The sequence below is a fragment of the Pteropus alecto genome, unplaced genomic scaffold (assembly GCF_000325575.1).
Source record: "Pteropus alecto unplaced genomic scaffold, ASM32557v1 scaffold25, whole genome shotgun sequence".
In the NCBI taxonomy this organism is placed as follows: Eukaryota; Metazoa; Chordata; class Mammalia; order Chiroptera; family Pteropodidae; genus Pteropus; species Pteropus alecto.
Window position 1 is genome coordinate 15,004,870 of NW_006441955.1, and position 19,959 is coordinate 15,024,828.

At 38.4% G+C, this 19,959-nt stretch overlaps 1 protein-coding gene across 2 annotated transcripts in view; it reads left to right on the forward strand.

Moving 5' to 3' along the window:
• DNAJC6 (DnaJ heat shock protein family (Hsp40) member C6) overlaps positions 1 to 19,959 on the forward strand; it is a 126,102-nt gene that overhangs the window by 1,161 nt on the left and 104,982 nt on the right. The window lies entirely within an intron of this gene.

The window sequence follows — 19,959 nt, forward strand, 5'->3', positions numbered from 1 at the left end:
CTTAGCACAGGGAAAGTAAGGGAAGCAGGGCCTCGGTGAAGGTCTGGGTAGGCCATGGTGAGGAGTTTGGATTTTATTCTCAGTGGGCTGGGAAGCCATTAAAGTGTTCTGAGCCGGGACATGACATGATCTGCTGGCTCACTGCCTTCTCTCTATCTGCAATGGTCATGCCTTCATCTCTCAGCCGGGCCAGTTCCTACCCATCCATCAAGACTAGTACAAATGTCATCGCTGCCGTGAAGCCTTTCCTGGAGTTCCTGCCACCTGTAACCTCTCTTTTAGTATCTTATCATTCAGAGGGTATTTGTTGCTGTTCACCTGATATTGTAGATTCCACATGGACAGGTTCTCATCTGCGTCATTTTTGGATCTCCACTACGCTAAGTCAGGGTTTGGAACTTTCTAGATATCTGTTTGTGTGTGTGTCTCTGTGTGTGTGTGTCTCTGTGTGTGTGTGTGTGTCTGTCTGTGCGTCCTATCTTGTCCTTTCATCTGTTTCCATCATCTGAGGAGTCTTCTTCTGAGAATCTGACAGTCCTTGATTTCTAAAATGGCCGACCTGCTCCAGGACAGAAGCTAGATTCACTAGGGCCCTGCTGTTGATATAGTCGTTACTCTCCCACCCCAGGGACATTTTGAAGATTAAATGAATTAGCGAGTTAGTAATTGTACAGTGCTGGCACATAGTAAGCATTCCAAAAATAAATTTGACAAAGAGCAGCAATAATTATTTTTCGAATATTTGTTTATTGCATTAGAAACAAGCTTTCCTATTGTTGGTAGTTAGGGAGACTCTGTATCGGCATTGTCCTCTTGTTGGCTTTCCAAGGATACGTGATTACTTTTTGTCAATGCACCAATTAAATTCCTTTCCCACTGGCATCCAGAACTGTTGCTAAAACTTAGTAGGGCCGAAGGCTGACCATCCTGTTTCTTTAGCTTGCTTAAACAGTTGAATAGGTTGGGAATTGCAACAAATATTCCTTGAGTGATAATTACATGTCTAGTGTAATCCCAGATGTTGTGTGAATGTTTACAAAAGAAGAATAAATGGATATTGCACTGTATTAAATTGAGTTAGACTAAGTTTCCTAATTTTATAGTTTTTAAAACCAGTTCTGTATTGCATACATAGCCATCCTCTCCTCTCTTCTTCTCTGCTTCTCTCCTAGAGTTCATCCATTGCCATGCCACACCTCTCTCTTTTCTTAGGATCTTGGCTGCCCACTACATTTCTCTACTTCCCCCGTACAACCTGGGGATAAAGTCATCATAATATCTTATGTTACATGATATTTTACAGTTTACAGAATAAGTCGACTACAAGATCATGTTTAGATCTTGACAGCACCCTTGGAAAGGAGGGAGGGAAGATGGTATTTATTTTCCCCATTTACAGATAAGGAAGATGAAGCACGAGACAGTGACTTGCAGGAGGTCGTATGACTGGTGAGTGGCAGACTCAGGCCTGAGTACCCATACAGCACCCTTTCTGCCAGGTCTCGCTGCACAAAATAGACATGTTCCAGTATCTACTCATGGAGGGGAGAAGTAAAATTAATAAATGTCATGCAATGGAAGAAATCCATATTCCAATTTTATTGCTTTTTAAAAAAGGTAGCCTGAACTTCTCATGAGGATGTCAACATCACTTTGGTCATCTAGAAGCATATGCTTTGGTGTCAGACAGACTATGATTTGAATCTGCCACTAATAGGTGACACACTAATAAGCTGTGTGATCTTTATCAGGGTGCTAAATCTTTCTAAAGCTTATTTATATAGTACATGTAAAATAAAGATAATTTCTATGTCATAATGTTACTGTGACAATTAAATGAATTAATATACATAAAATGCCTGGTATGTAGTGGCTCATAAGGTGGTGGTTGTTACTTTTATTAATATTAGTCCAGATCTTCTACCATTTGATCACACCCCAAATATTATACCATGAGGGTGAAAGGTTCAGTGAATTATGGAAAACACCATGGCTAGAAGCTCCTGCAGGGCAGCCATCTCTTCTGGACCAACCAGAAAGCCTTCCACATCATCATCCTTCTTTTGCCCACCTTTTTCATTAGAAGGCTGCATAGCTTCCGGGGACTCCAGGCATCTTTTCAGCCTAATGCCGTGTCCTGAACATCGCAGACATTCAATAAATATGTTTGTAGTGAATGAATCCTTTAGGAGATACATATATCTCCAAAGAGAACGAGTCTGAAATTTATAGTCTGACCACCTGTTACTATAAGTATAGGATAAATACCTAGGAGGACAGTTATTGGGTTAAAAGGTATATGTTGCTAAGTTGACTTGAGTGTATTTGAGCTAATTTAGTTACCGCTAGTAATGTATGAGATTCCTGATTCCTTACTACCTTGCTAATACTCAGTATTGTCAGACTTTTTAATGTTTCCTAATTTGATGGGCGTGAAACAGTACTGCAGGGTTGTTTTATATTGAATTTTCTTGATAAATAATAAAGCTGAAGATTTTTCACGTGGATATCAGCCATGTGTGATCCTCCCTGAAATGCCTGTTCATGTCGTTTCTCATTTTTTTTAATTCGGTGGTTTATCTTTTTCTTATCCATTGGTAAGAGTTCTTTAAATATTCTGGATGCTAATCATTTGTTGGCTTATATGTCCAAACAACTTTTAAAAATATACATAACCGTGTAAGTGGTTCTAACCGGGAATATGAACAAGCTGTGCTCAGTGGAAATTAACTCCCACATGCTTCCATCCTTTTTCAAGATCCATATTTTAGTTAGCTACCAAAGCCTTTAGGTTATAGAAAAGGGAGCGAACAGCCGATGGACACATTTTGTGAGCAGTAGACCTGCTTAGTAGTCCTTGACACAATGGTGGAAAACAGGTCCTGAGTTCCTCCCATTAGAAACGACTTCCCCCAAACCCTGTTGTGGTGCAGAGCCCTCACCGAGCTGTGATATTCCCTGAGAGGACACAGATTGGAATGACAGTCAGTCTCCATCAGCAGATAATGCTTTCCAGGAAAAGGCAGAACACTTGCCAGGTGATCTGTGGTTTCATCCCTTACTGCCATTTTCTAGCCATTTGCCCCTAAAAACAAATCACACTAAATAGAACTAATGATCACTACCCAAGGATATTAGAAAGATCAAATGAGATTATAAATATGAAAGACTATGTAAAATACAAGGTATATTTTCTAAGCTCTTGGAGTAACCTTGTTGACCTACAACCTTTAGGTGCTATTCCTTCTCCTACTACCTGTTCTGCCTACAGGTACATGACTGTAGAGCAGTAGTTCTCCCAGTGTGGTCTCTGGACCAGCGACATCCTCACCCCCAGGAACTGTTTAGAAATGTAAAATTTTGGCCCTACCCGAGAGCTACCGAATCAGAAACTCTGGAGGTGGGGCCCAGCAACTTGTGTTTTAACAAGCCCTGCAGTAATTCTGACGTGTGCTCAAGTTTGAGACCCACTGGCCCAGTGGGATGTACAAGGCTTTAAAGTCATCAGATGTGGGTTTTAAATCTTAACTCTCCCATTTGCCAGCTTCTGATGTGAGCAAGTTACTAGGCTTCTCTTGGGCTTCCAAGCTCTCATCCTTAAAAGGAACATGATATCCTCTTTCTCCTGAGGTTGTTGTGAGAAGTGAATGACAAGAAGTACCCTAGCTTTGCTACTTTTTAGTTATGTGTCCTTTGGAAAGTCATCTCACTTCTTTCTGCTTTATTTTTCTTATCTAAAAAGATGGAATGGCAAGAGTTAACATGTACGCACTGCTTACTGTGTGCCAGCCACTGTCCTAAACCTGTACATATTTTATTTAATTCTTACAATAATCGTGTTTTACAATCTCCATTTTACAAATGAGAAAACCAAGGTACAGAGAGGTTAAGTAACATTTCCAAATTTACACAGCTAGTAAGCTGGAATGCAAACCTAGGCAGTATGCTGTGAAAATCCTTGCTTTAAAGAATAAATAATGAGTTCTCAATGTACAATGATGAGGACAAAAAGATTGTGTGGCACATAGTAGGCATTTCATATGTTAATTCTCTTTCACTTGCCTATGGCCTGGCTTCATGAGAGCCTTCTCAGCTTTTCTTAGAGTTGTGCTGCCTTCTGTGGTGATCCTAATCACAAATCTCCACCCCCTCCCTCCCCACCAGTAGGCAGTGTTTTTCTCTCTATCTCACATCTTTTACGGCCACTTGGATGCTCTGAGCAAACCAAACAGAGGCTTGGCTGGGTGGAGGAAGACCCAATGTGGTGGTTCAGGTGACGTTACCCTCTGTCACCCCACCCTGACATGTTTTGGGAATGGAGGACTAAGCTAGAAGACGTTCCAGGCAAGTGGTTGAAAGGTCATTAGTCTGCCTAATTTGAGACATAGCCTTCTAGTTTATTTTGTTCTCAAATTTCCAAGGGAATGTATAAGCTTTCCCCCGCCCCCCCTCAGTTTTTCATCAGAGTAAAATTTACAGCTGGGAAGTTTAACCCACTATTACAGCAGTTTTTTCCTTTCATTTTTGTTTTACTGGACAATAAAAAGCCTTATTGTTTTTCAGTTTAGGGTACCACTCATTGTTCTTGAAAATTCTCTTTGGTTTTGCTCTCAAAATGGCCTCTCTTACTGGGCATGACTCACCAGTCTAGTGACTCAGAAGTGGCATCTAACAAGACAAGGACTGTGTAGAGCTGTGACGGGACTTGGTTGTCAGTGGAGCCTGCCTGAAGCCTTCTGTAAGCCCAGTTATTAAGATGGAGCATCATTTCTGTTAGTGCATGTTTATAATGTTCCTTGGTACAAGTTTATTTGAAGTGTGGGGTATGCCAGAGACACTGCTTTGTTCTGGAAAGCTCCAATGCTTGAGTCCATCCTTGTCCTTCAGGTAGGTGTGGCCTTAAGGTTTACTGTGGGGCAAGACAAAGCTGCTGAAAATTCACCTGACCTTGCTTGAAGTGGCCACAGAATCAGGAGGTCTAAGGCTTCTATAAATATTATGTCAGGAGGAAAAGTAAAGGCTCTTTTTATTTGAAGAGGTCTTCAAACTTATTTCTACTTAATTTTAAAAATAAACTATCAATTGAGGGTGGAGAGATAGATGAACAGATATGCAGTAAAGCAAATATAGCAGAATGTACTTGAAAATGGAGTTCATCATGCAGTTCTTCCAACTTTCTTGTTTGTAATTTGCAATGTTAGGTAAAATGCCGTTACCCTTAGAAATGATCATGCTCTCAAATAAAAATTACTTCCTTTTTAATGTAATTGGCAACCTTTCTCCCATTTCCTCACTCCTCCCATTCTTACAGTCTTTTGCCCTGGGATTCTACTTGATTAAAAAGGGCCTGGAGCGAGGCTGGTAGGGAGTGAGTTACTTCTTTATACTAAGGGCTTTATATTATTCCTGATGTGTAATTCTCACAATAGCCCTATAGGCTAGTTAGTATTTTCTGCATTTTATGAGGAAACTGAGGCACAGAGGGGTAAACTTGACCTAGATCACACGGTACTAATATTAGTCTTATGGTATTTATGGAGCCCTTTATGTATCAGGCTGTGTGCTGTGTACTTTACATGCAGTAACTTGTTTGCACCTCACCCAACCCTAGGAGGTAGGTACGCTTATTATTTTCATCTAACAGGTCAGGAAATGGAGACTTAGTGAAGTGCAAGAACCTGTCTCAACTTATTCTAAGGGCCAGTAAATGGCAGAGCCCATGTTTGAACGCAGTCTCTCCTGCTTCAGAGTGCCTGCCCCACCGTGCAGGCCCAGGCCTTGGCATTCCTCTGCCTAATTCAGCAAATCAGTGTACCTTGTGGAACCCGCTTGCCCTGAGACCATAGCTCTTCCAGGACAGAAAATGTTTTGTTCAGCTCTGTGCCATTCCCAGTGTTCAGAGCAACGTGTGGCACGATGAATATTTATTGAATGAAAGAGTGCATAAATGGTGGAGTCTCACCGCAGCCTCTTCCCTCAGCCTCTAAAGGTGCTCCTACAAGCACATTTTGGCTCTCCTGGATTTGGTCCTTTGAAATAGAGATGCCTGTTTCTTTGACGTGATTTATGGCCCAACATGGCTCATTTGGTAGCCAGCGAGGAGTTCTAATGAAGGCGGATTTCCCTCATTGGTCTCGTGTTGTCAAAGAAGAGCAGAGAGGAATTACCCACTGCCAAGGAAAGATGGGAGCAAAAACCAAATATTTAAAATTTCTTTAAATTGCGGCAGCTAGAAGTCAACTCCAGGACCCCTAGTGGCCATGACAGCTTTTACTCTATAGCTGTCTTTGACTCTTGGGCTCTTGAGCCGGTGAACGCTGACTAGCAATTAGTTCTCTTAAATGTGCCCAAGCATGTTGATAATTGTACTTTACATTTATATAGTGCTTAGTTTACAAAGCACTACATCTGTTCTCCTTTTGATCTTCTGAATAGCCCAGTACATATACAAGGCAGATATGATTAGCTCCACTTTACAGATGAGGAAGCTGGTGCCAGGGAGGCTAAGTCACCTGCTCTACACCAGTCAATAGTGATAGTGATAGGTCTTCGATCCTCTTGTCTCAACTTCTACTCCAGCAAATTTTCCATGTCAATATTATATTTAACCCAGCAATTTCTGGGAATGAGAGCAATAGGTAGGTGTATTTATTTTTGTGAAGTCCTGGATTGGGTCATTTAATCTTTTTGGATATCAGTTTAGCAATCTGTATAATGGGGGAAGAAACACCACCCATCAATGAGTACACTTGGAACAGCGGAGATTGTGAGGGATCCAGACTTAAAAAAACAACTTCAGAGTGAAGATGTTTGGAAAGGACTGTAGTGATCCTGGCCAGTTTTCTGTAAAATAAGTTAAAAATCACCTCCCTTGGCTACACTATCTATAATGGCACCTCTGTTGCCTCATAAACATGCTTTATTTTTCTTCACATCATTCATCGACATTTACTATGTGTTTATATTTGTTGATTGTCTGTCTGAATCCTCCTACTGGAATGTAATAGCCGAAGACAGGGACTTGGTCTGTTTTCTGCACTCCTGAATCCTTAACAAGTATGGCACAAATGTCACATGAGGGAGGTAGGGAGGAATCTGAGTCATGTAATGATTGAAAGTAAACTTGAATTGGATGATTGAAAGATTTACTCAAATCTTCCATGTCCTCTCAGAAATGGTTTCCTCATACCCATTTCTGACTCAGCCATTCAGTGCCTTAAAACCAATCACTAAAGCCTCCTTGAGTATTGACTTACCCCTGGATGAAATGGGTTCAGTAAACTGTGTCCATGCAGCAATCACAGGTCATTGTATTGTTCTGTATGCCTCTGTATTGTCCGGGGGGAGTTTGAGGACTGAGGCTAGTCCCCTTCACTGTTGTGTCTCCAGTTCTTAGCATAGAGCCTGGGCCACAGGGATGTAAAAGAAATGTTTGAATGAATGAATGAATGAATGAATATGTAAGAGGAAACAAAGCACAGGGGTCTTAATCCTCCTCCAAAGTTAAGGTCTCCATTTGAAAATAAGCCTGGGGCATGGTACAGACATTTCCCTTTCAACTTGAACCAAATCTCTCCAGAGACAAGGAGATGCAAAAACAGTTGGTTCCCTAACCTAAGGGAAGGAAAGGCATGTCTAAGCTCCAGATCCAGTTCCATGCCATGTTTTGGAATTTGTGTTTACGTCTGCCTTCATCCTATCCTTTCCGCTCCAGCATAAGCAAAATTATAACCCCGCACACTGACTTGCATGCAATTATCAGAGCCCCGGTGCACCTCCGTTGAGGGACTTCGCCCCCTGAGACCGCAGACTGACTGTGAATGACAAATCCAAAGTCAGGGTTGCAGAATCAGCCAGACTTTCCTGCTCATTTGCAGCAGAGGGAGGAAGGAGAGAATGAAAGATTCTGAAAATAAAGGTAAGGGGCCGACTGCAGAGGGGAGGCTGAAAGAGTCTAGGGATGAGATGGCACTCCGCGGACATATTTACTTTATGTTAATGACTGATTTAGGATTATTGTGCACATATTGTTTAAAAATTCTAGTTATGTAATAGACATGACTTTTAAAATGTTTGGCACGGTTTCCAAATACTGTATCATTCAACTTTCCATTTTTGTGCTACTAAATATAACCATATTTTTGTTTTCTTCATTTAATCTTGGCTGAGTAACATATTTCCATTTCAGATTTCCTTATGATAGCTACCAGGATTTTGGTAATTTTATGTTAGGAATGTTCACAGTAGTTTAATACGTAGGTTTTCAGTGCATTATTGGAATTGGAATATCTGATATACTTCAGACTTACACAGTTTATGTTCTCAAGAACAGCGTTGACTAAAAAAACAAGAAGAAAAAGAAAAGCGTTGACTGAGAATCCCTTAATGAACATTAATCTTTTCAGGAAGACTCAGTGGGGAGCCGTCACTGACCTTCAGAACGGTTTATCTTGCAGAGAGAGATTCGGATGCAAACTCCTTCCATTCCGTCAGCCTCCACCCCCTAGATCCCTGATACATCAACACCCCCCGCCCCATCACTCTAATTCCGTTGGAGGTATGTTGGAGGAGCGAAACAGATTTAAATGAAAACTCAGGAAAGGAAAGGGCTCACTGAAGACGAGTCAACCACATTTTTAAGTTCAACCACAAGGATTCTGGAGGATTCTGGGGTTTTCAATTCGGAGGCTCCTTAACATTTTTCTGCCGCAGTTGGGGGAGGAGCGATAGACCCCAAGGTCTCGGGAGGCTACACGTGTTCCCAGATCCTGTTTCCAGTAGGGAGCCCTTCATTCCTGCCGCGTTGGTCCAGCGCCTGGTCTGGGGGCTGCAGGCAGGCTTGAGTAGAGGGGGCAGCCTCCTGGGGAAAGCTCGGGGCGGCCGCCTGGGCAGAGGACGCCATCTCCGCGCCTCGGTGCCTCGCCGCTGCTTCCTGAGCGCTAATTTTAGTGTTTGCTTGACCCCTCCCCCTTTCCCCGCGCGCTTTCCTGGTTCTCGCCCTGGAGCCACTGCGCATCAGTTTGCACCTCACCCGGTATTCCCTGGGCGCTTTGCGTTAGGGAGGGCCCAGCACTTTGCCCTAGGGAGGGCCCAACACTTTGCCCTTGGGCACCAGGGCTTGGGTTGCGCAGGTGAAGGCCGGCACGCAGCGCGCGGCCAGGTTGCTCGCGCCCGAGTTAAGTTGTTTGAGTGATCTGTGCAACAACACAGGCCTCAAGCCGCCTCTTATCTGTGCGCAGGGCTGCTTGCTGGGCGTTCTCCAGACCTGTCCCCAGCCGCTCTAGCTTTTTATAGGATTCCCACCTAGTGATGGGCAATGATGTTTATTTCACATTAAAGAAAACAACAAAACCAAATAAACCACCCATCCTGATGCCAGTTGGGAGACTGATCTATCCACCTACCAAGCTGTTTGTAATGAAGGCTCTGAAGCCACCCCACTGTCTATAATTGAGGCCTTAAAAGGGGCCAGGGTAGCTGGGGGTTAGTAGTAATAACATCTAATAGGTTCTGGACCATTCATATCCACGTATTAATCTATGTGGTTTTGATGTGTAATTTTAATTAAGCAGCCTTAGCAGAAAAGAAGACAGCTGTGCATAGGCATGGTAAGGGGAGAGAGGGCTTGGCCTATCCTCGGCTGTTTTTAAGCCAGCCTCTCATGGATAAATAAAACCTGTGTGTGTAATCAAAGTATTTTAAACGAAGGTAAGGAGAATGTTGGCTTCTCCTGTGTTGTTTTCAGGAACAACACAGGAATAAAAGGTTTTTGGAAAGAAAAATTTTGCTTATATGCTATGTCATTCTAGACCCAGGGCATGATTTTGAAAAAGTTAAAAGTGCCTGAATTGCAGGCTCAGGTTAAGGTTAATATTCAGTGTGGTTTGAAATTGAAACATTCTCAATTTCTCAGTGTATCAGTATGTTTTAAGCTTCAAATCCCCAGCTGCTTTTTTGAGATGAGTTGGTATTTAGAATTATTTCACTTTGTTTTGGAAAAAGCCTTTGGTTGGGAGTCAGAGTAGTTAGGTTCTGGCTTGTTCTGCCACAAACTTCTTAGTGACTTATGACTTTATATCTTTAGATCTGTTTCCTTATCTCAAATATGGAGAAATGTTAGACTAGATCACTGTTCTTCAGATTGTAGATGGTAAGAAAACCATTTAGTGAATCTCAAGAAATATTTAGGAAGATGAAATTGAATAGGAAATGTCAGAAACCATTGCATGTGGTAAGGGTAAATATTGCTGCCTGAAACATATTTTAGTTATTTGTTTTTGTATGTAGGTATGGGCTGTATTGATGTCAAGTTCTATTTCTCACTATAAATCCCAGTCAAAAGAGTTTGAGAAACACTGAAATAATTGCTTCATTAATTTGGTTTTCAACGAGTCTGTGAAATGCAGTTTTATATGTATGGCCATTTTTGTTTTTACGTGAGGAGAATATCAGTAGTTTTCCTCAAATTTCAAAGGGGTCTAAGCCCCCAGACAAATTACAAATTATTGTTTTCTTCCGAGCCCCTTCCAAGTTGATCTTTTTAGAGATTAGAGAATCCTTTCAGGGCTGGGAAGTGGGTACGTGTTGACAGAGACGAGCTGAGTGTACTACTATGTGAGGTGGGGGTGCGTGTGTGCATGCTGAGGATAAGGGGTGACCATGGTAACCAGACCATGAGAGCTATTTGTAGGTTCCAAAAGACCAGTTGGTGACCTGAATATGAAACATAAATATACTAAAAATTAGAGTCTTTGTGCTGGAAAGTACTACAGAAAAACTATTAAAATGTTGTGACTTGTTCAGAAGTCAACTCTCCTTGCAAAGACTTAAAAAAGAGAGTCAGTTGAAATGTAGAGAGGTTTACAGGGGCACATAAATACCCAGGATGTTGGTAGGAGAAACTGAATTTTTATAAGCTACCAACACATGACTGGTGTTCAGTAAATGTTGAATTTATGTGGTTTAATAAGTGTCTTTCTTTATTTTCCCTGTTTTTGTTATATCTTGTCTTAAGATAGTCTGATGAGGCTTTGTATAACATTTACCCAAGATATTTCAAAATGCTTTGCAAGGCAGAAAAGAAAAATTATGTATGAGACCACTAAGAAGAAAATAGTTGAATGAGTTATTAAGTAGGTATTGGTAAATATGACAGCTAATTATAATACTAACAACCATAGCTCCTATTTAATGAACAACTAGTGTGTGAAAAGCTGTCTATAAGGGACTTTACATATTGTCACAACACCGTAAAGTAGGGGGTATTTTACATATTAAGAAATGGATTAAGAATTTTGTTCAGGAACACATAGGTAATAAGTGGCAGAGCCAAGATTTAAACTCAGGTCATTTTACCTCCCAAACCATTCACTCACATGGTAGGTGAGGGCTTGAGAACAAGCATGGCAAAATTAAAGAGTTTTTAATAAAATGTTTAACATTTATTATTAGAATTAACTTATTTATTGTAAAAGGGGAATGTGAACCTTAGAAAATGATAGCTTTTGACTAATTTTCTAGATTGTGTTTATTTGGAAAGTAGGCATTTTAACTCTTTGTTCAGCTCCAGATTTCTCTTTTATTTATTAAGTTCTCTGAGTATTTTATGCAACAAAGTTTAGAAGCAAAGATATGAAAGGAGAAGAGTGGAGAATTTGAAAATATAGGTGGATTCTTTTTTTCTATTAGAGTTCAGGGCAAAATAGTTCTCTTCAGTTTTTTCTGTTATTTTTCTATATCAAAATAGCAAACATGACATTTTGTGAGCAAACGAAGTTATGGATAACATATTTTAATATGGTAAAACTAGGATTGGAACATTGTTCTATGCTAGTGGTACCTGAAAGAATTTGATTTTTTTTAATCGAAATTTATTGCAGAATCTGATTGGGAGTTTGAAGATCGTCAGATCGAGACTTTTAGGCTTTAAATATTAAAAAAGACTCTGGTGTTCATCCCCCAGTCTGTAACTCAAAATAAGTCTAAGAAAATCCAAAAATGTTGTGTTTTTTCTTAACCGTTGTGAATACTTTGACACTTTTGGAGAACTCAGATTCTTTCCAGGATTTTTGTTGTTACTTCTTGCGACTGGGTGGATTGAGGCAATGATATTTTGGCTGAGGTGATCTGTAAATGGCTGAGTGATTTTTGGATTTCAGGCCTAGCATGTGATACAGCTGGGCTTACATTTTGGTATGCTAGTGGTTCTCAAATGGGCATGGTATTACTTCCCGCTGGACACACTGGAAATATGCTAGGGGCTCTAGAAGCACTCACTGGGCAGAGACCAGAAATGCTAGATGTACTGCAGTGTTCCAGACCATTCCGTCCCATAATGAATTATCCCATGGCTTGTGCAGCTTTGAAATGTTTTGCTGAAGAGGTGAGTGAGAACTCTCTATACTTTTCTGAGCCTGTAACATAAATTGGTTTTACATATACACTGAAATTTCCAGGATTAAAAATGTGGTGTCAATTGAGGAAAGATTGTACTTAATTTTGTTCAGAACATCACCTACCCACAGTGACAAAACTTGTATTTGAGACTCCATTCAGTACAACACACCTGTCTCATTTAGTGTATGTACAGGTATATGTGTCTGACTACTTTATTATGACCTCTGATATAGTTTTGCTTTATCATTTATTTATTGAAATCCATATTGTTTTATTTTAATTAATTTTTCTTTCATTTCTCTTTTACTTATAGTTGGTATATTACATACCTATTTTTGTTTAATTTTGTATTAGGTAGATTATTTTATTTTTAATTTTAAGATACTAAGCAGGGAATTACAAAATATGTTTTATATTTATGTATATTTGTTGCTCAGAGTTTATAAAGTGACTTTAATTTGGCTTCTTTAATATTTTAAAAGAATTTAAGCCAACATTAAAACTTTTGGAATTTTTATATTCAGCTCTATATTTCTGATTCTTTAAAAAATTAGAACCATCTACAACAATGAGATTGAGCTGAACATAAATTGCCCTCATTAAAGGAAGAAATACTGGGATGTAGAACTATAAATAATCTAAAAAATGTCATCACCGGTAATTATTTTTTTTATTGCTACTGTACCTGGCACTTAAAATTTTCATTTTCTAATTTTTCGATACTAGGATATAAAAATATGGTTGATTTTTATTTGTTGACCTTATTTCAATGACTTTGATAAATTCACTTATTGATTTTAATAGTTTTTAGATTTTAGGGAGCGGTTTACTGTGGAAAGTAGTTGGTTTCCTGTGAATACTGACAATTTTATTTCTTCCTTTCAAATCCCTTGTCTTATTGCACTAAGCTCTTTCTCACAATGTTGAATAGAAGTGGTGACTGAGTATCCTTACCTTGATATTTGGAAAATACTATTGATCTTTCATCAATAGTATTTTCCAAATATTATTGCTGCTCTGTTCCTGCCTTTCTGGGACTCTTTATGTTAGAACTTTTACCCTACCTCACATATTTACTTTACCTCTTTCTCACAATGTTGAATAGAAGTGTTGACTGAGTATCCTTACCTTGATTCCTCATCTTAGGGGAAAAGCTATTGATCTTTCATCATTGAGTACAATATTTGATGTAAGACTTATATAGACTTTTTTTTTTTCTTTAATCAGAGTAAGAAAGTTCTATCCCTACTGCGCTGTTTTTATCATGGACAGGTGCTGAGTTTTACTAACTATTTATCTGTATTGTGATGATCCTTGATTGCTTTATTTTACTCTGTTAATATGATGAATTACATTGGTTTTTGAGTGTTAAACCAACCTTGCATTTCTAGAATAAACTCAGCTTAGTTATTATATGTTATCTTTTTTTTATATTGCTGCATTTGACTTGCTAATTTTCATTTTGAGGAATCTCTTTGTTTACAAAAGAGATTAACCTATAATTTTTTATTGTTGTGGTGCCTTTGCCCAGTTTTAACATCAAGGTTTTGCTGAACTTACAGAACAAGTTAGAAAATATTTCCACTTTTTCTATTCCCTGAAAGAGTTTTATAAGATTGGAATTATTCTTTAAATGTCTGGAAGAGTTAATTTGCTATAGAAAACATTTGAGCTTGGAAATTTTGTTGTGGGAAGTTTTGAAATATGGATTCATTTATTTTAATGGGAATGGATTTATTCCACTTTTCTATTTTTTGTGTTTTAGTAACTTGAGATTTTTTTTTTTTGAATTTGTTTATTCATCTTAATTTGCAAATTTATTGTTATAAGTTTTTCTTTATATTCTCTTATGATCTTTTTAATGTATATACTTTGTATGGTCTTGTTCCTATTTTTCATTCCTGATGTTGACGTTTCTTTTTTATACTGGTAAATCTCAGTTTTTTGATGTATATTGCCAAGTAATCCTTTTTACTTAGTAATCCTTTTAAATAGCTAGCTTTTTTGCATTGATTTTGTTTTGATTTTTTTTATTATATATTTGTTTTCTATCTCTTGCGTTCCTACTTTTATCTTTATTATTTACTTTTATACTCTTTGGTTCTAATTTTCTAAAATTTTTTCTAGTTTCTTGAAATGGAAGCTTATGTCTTTGAATTTTGGTTTTGTTTAACAAATATTTTCATTCAAGGCTATAAATTTTCCTCTAACCATAGCTTTAGCTGCATTCCGCAAGTTTTGTTTTGTCATATTCTTATTATCATTTAGTTTAAAATACTCTATAATTTCCATTGTAATTATTTTTTGAACCATGGTGTCATATAGAAATGTACTTCTTAGTTTCTAAGCAGTTGGGGGGTTTCTAGTTATCTTTTTGCTATTGATTTCTAGCTTATTACTTTTATTATGGTTAGAGAACATATTTTAGATAATTTTAGTATTTTCCAAATATTATTTCTGCTCTGTTCCTGCCTTTCTGGGACTCTTTACGTTAGAAATTTTACCCTACCTCACATATTTACTTTATTTTCTGCACTTTTAGTTCTTTTTTCTGTTTCAGTTTGATTATTTTTTGCTTTCTTAGGGCTCATCAGCTCCCTTTGCTGTTCCTAATTTATTATTACAGAATCTGTTAATTTCTTGATTTTGTTTTGTACTTTTCAGTTTTAGACTTTTCTTTTTTTGCTGCAGAAAGTTTATTGTTTCAATTTGGTCCTTAGAATTTTTGTTAGATTATATAAAAAAATAGATATTCCATCTTGTCAATTATTTCCTCAAATATATTAAGCACAGTTATTTTAAAGGCCATGTTTAATAATGCCAATGTGCGGGTCACTTGTCAGTTTATATTTTTGTTTTTCTTCTTGGTCCCCTTTCTTCTTGTGCCTGGCAGTCTTTCATTAAATGTCCAACACTGTGTATGAAGATGCTCTGGATGATGTCATCTCCCTTCTGAGAGTATTTACCTCACTTTTTGCCATCATAGAAAGTAGATCACTAAAATCCAATCAAGCACTGTAATTTAGACCATTTTGCAGACTTTTAAGGTTTGGCTTGCTTCTGGGTTTCCCTAATCCTAGGCCCGGAGGAGTACTGACTGAGAGCCTGGCATGTTTTCCCTTGGCAGGTCCTAATGTCCAGTTTTTGTCTTCCTACAACTGTGAGTTTGCTGAAAACTCCACTCTGCAAAATGTTTATTTTTCTTCCTTATCGCCTTCTCCTTGGCTTCTGTGCCCCTTGTTCTGTGCAACTCTGTTAGCAATACTTCAAGGAGAAAGCACATGTCAGACTCACTTTTCTGAATCCCTCTAAGATGTACCTTTTCAGTTCTGAATTCCACTTTTTGTCTCTGCAGCCCCTTGAGTATTAAAAGTTCTGTCTCTTAGTGGCTGCCCTCTGCCTGGCTTCTCAACTTCTTGCTCCATGCCAAGAATTGTCAAACACCCTGTAGGGGGAAATGGGCTTTCAGGAAGATAGACTTATATCCATGAGCCTCTCATCTCTCTAAGATCTGGCTTCTCAAATCCTGACAAATCAGTAGGTCTCCTAGTACTTCAAACAGATATTTTTGGATTTTATCTGGTTTTTCTAATTGCCCTCAGCAGAACTGTTAATTTGCTACAATCCACTGTCTCATAACTGACAGTTGGGTGATACCGTGTGTGTGTGTGTGTGTGTGTGTGTGTGTGTGTGTGTGTGTGTGTGTGTTTTAATGTGGACTGTGTTAAAAAACAAAAACAGTAGAATAAAAAATCCAAGATACCAATGACATTTTAAACATCTTATGTAAATAATAAGGGGTGTATGTACAGTTGATTTCTAGTTACTGTTCTTTGCTTATTCAAAGCTTGCCAGTATCTTCTTTTCTCATATTTTCTCTGAAATGCTGGCAAATTTATGTTGCTTTGTTCCAGAGAATATGTATACTAAAAGACTTTTTCATTTTCCCGAGTCTGGCCCTTCATCCAAATGTTTAATATTTTTGTATTTTTTTATAATTTGGATTTGTCAACTCTTACCTCTCAAGTTTCTGATTCTAAAGTTTACAAAATATGAATGACTGAGTTACAAAATGTTCTAGAAAACTTGATACCATAGCTTTTACCCAACCTTTTACTATATATGAGTAGGTATTTTTTTCAACATCCTTCCAAGGATGCAGGATTATTTATTGTGCTTGCACCCATAGTTACACCCATGAGCTTTATGTCACTGTCCATGTCTTCAATTTCTCAAATGCAAGTTCAATTCATTTATTCATACATCTCATATTTTTTGAGCGCTCATGCACTAGACTCTCTATCCTTATCGCATATACACTAGGATCGTTCTAGGAGTTAGGTCAGGGCAATAAATAGCTCTACTCAACTGTGACATAAGACTGAAGGGTGACCAGTTGATTGGTGCATTACCCAATTGTGGAAATACCCCACATTTTCTATTAAAATCAAACAAACAAACTAGGACCTATTTTTCAGTCTTTTCGGATAGATGTGTTTCCCTACTCCAGTGCTGGTAAGTAATGTTCTGTTACTTGATCTGGCTGCTGGTTTTTTAGGTACATTCGGTATGTGAAAATTCATTGAGCTAACACATGATTTGGTCACTTTTCAGTATGTCTATTACGTTTCATTGAAAATTTTAAAAAGAACTTAACATTTTATTGTTAAATACAAAAAGTGCCAAGGACAAAAAAGCTTGAGGACCACTGGTCAAGTTCAGCCTCCAAACCCTAAAATGATTAGGGACGAGGAAACTCATGAAGTTTGGAAAGGGGAAATTACTTGGAGGTTGGGAAAGTGTCTCATCTAATAGGGACTGGTGCTTCTGATTTATCTGTTTTTGTCTAACTTTTCTCACTGGTTGATTCAGAAATGGGATGAAGAAAAATCCAGCATGTACTAACTTTAGAGCTGGGTGACATTCTCAGAACCCCAAATGCATCTTGCATGAGTCATCACTTAACTCCCTACTCTTTTTCTGTCCTCTTCAACCTCTTCCATGGTCATTTAAAAACAGACACTTTTTTCTCATGTGAACTTGGAGGTGGTTATTTTATCACCTAAGAATCATTTGACTACATATGCTTAGAAAAAAAGGGGTGATTCGTGCCTGTGAAATCTAACAAGAGCCCAGCACAAGGTATGTTTATTTCTCCTTCTAAGCCATTTTTAGTTTGGTGCTACATAATTTAAATTTAGAATACTTTTTCCAAACTGGGGTGGGGGTGTTGGTGTAGAGATTGAACCCAGCTGTGACTCCTGCTGTTGTGAGTTAAACGGGAAAATCTGGAAATCAGTATTAAAAAGAGTGGGCTCCAATAAAAAGGGGCAGCAGGGGAGCGGCTTGCTTTAATTGGGGTGGGGTGGTGATGGTAAGGAGAAAGCGACAGTGGGAGATACCTACTCCTTACCTCCTTCCTGCTCTACGGGACTTGGCCTACTGAAAATGTGGTGAGGGTATTTTATATGTATTTATATATAAATACATACACACATGCATACACAGATACACATGTACATGCATGTTCATGTACATGGATACATACATATATAGCTTAGCTTGGAATTGGTAGTGTGTCATTAAGTCATCCTGGATTCATTTTACTTCCTCAAGGGGTAGATTTTGAGTTCTCAACATTCTGTTCTTTCTGCCTGGAATAAATTTTCTCCTTCTCTGTGCCTGGCTCAGTTCTACTCTTTTTCAAATAGTAGCTTCCTCTGCAAGGCTTTCTCTGACTCCAAGTCCCCTCCCTATGTTCTGCTGAAGATACATCCCCAGAGCATCTTGTGTTTTCTCTTTCGTGTCACTTTCCATACTTTTAAGTACTAGGTTAAATTCTGGCATACCATAGGTCCTCAATACATACTATAAAATAGAGGGAGGAAAGAAAAAAAAGGAAAAAAAGAAAAGGAGGGAGGGAGAGAGGGAAAAAGGAAGAGAAGGGAAGGCAAGGGAGCCATATTTGTATTCCTCCTCTTAAATTTAACAAGGTGGACAAGTTTCCTAACTCTCTGAACCCCAGTTTCCTCATTTTCAAAATTGGAATAATAATACCCCACTCATAGGGTTGTTGTGAGATTAGAAATAATACATAAAAAGTACCTAGCATAGTATCTGACACATAGTAGGTACTCAATACAATGTCATTAAAAAGTATGTATGTTCCCAAAACAGAATTATAGCAATTCAGAAAAGCACACAGAAAACTGTAAAAATCATCTATTATTCCATTCATTAAAGATAATTGCTGTTAAAATTTGAGTATATCACCTTTCTGTGATATCTTTCTATATCTATATATGTTCTTTGTTGAAATAATTTTTTTTCACTTAGCCTGACTGCTGACTTTTCACATTTTTAATGTCTGCAAAATATTACTAAATTCATAATATTTCATAAGAATAATTGGCCCTTCATTTATTAGAAGGAGATTTAGAAGCTGGCGTTTTTAACCATTCAAACTCTACTTTTAACAGGAAAATATGTTTTTTATTTAGGAGGAAAATTCACATTCTAGGGTAAATAAATGATACAGTGGAGAGGGTAAAAATAGAATACTTTTTTTATTTTTTCAAAAAAGGAAATTTATTTCAGTAGATTGGAAGATTATTTTAGATTATAAAAAAATGAGGCAGCCAGGTAGAATGACAAATCCATTGTTTTAGAAGTTAGGAGGTCTGAAATTTTCCTATTTACAGTCCAGTCACTGACTCACCTTGAGTCGGTCATTTCACATTGTAACCATGCCCATCACAAAGTTGAAGCACAGGATACATTTATGGAAGAATTTAATAGATCCCTCATTCCCTGCAACTTAAGGGGATCAGCAACATGTGCCAAGTGAAACTGTATTCTTCTCTCATACAACCAGAACCTAATTTTCATTTTATTAGTTAATGTAGTACTCTGCATTAGCCATTTGAATAGCAAAATTCCAACTCACATAGAACAGTGGTCATCTGTTTTTGTTTTTTCTGATCATTTACAGATTACTGCTTAGAATTGAAAAGTCTGTGGACCATCTCTTTCATCTTGTTTCATAAATGTAAAAAAACTACAACAGAAATGATGGAAGGAATGTGCTGGTCTTGATGTAACTCTAATGAGGTGATGCATATAAATTTAAGATCTTAGATATAGAAAGTAGGGGTGGACCGAAAAAAATGGTGTAGATGATAGAGGCTCTGTTCATCCCTCTGGCGACCAGATCAAAGTTGTGACAGAAACAAGGAGCAGCAACAAGGAAAAATTCCCTGCAATCTAGAGGAACAAGCCATACAATTAAGGAGAAATCCAAGAAAGCACCCTGCAACGGCAGAAAGTAGGACGGGGTGAGGATGCGGGGCTGCTGGTCTTGAGCGGCTGAGACAGAGACAGCGGCAGTGGCAACAGCAAAAGCCTCTTAAAGGGGCCATGTCTGCAACTGGATTTTTGCAGTGACGGACCTGTTCACTCTGAGCACCAGTGCCGATTCGGCTGTGCACAGGGGGCACCAGGACTTACAGGGAGACGCTGTTGGAGTGAAGGCTGAGGCAAGAGTCACTCTGTACAGAAGTGCTG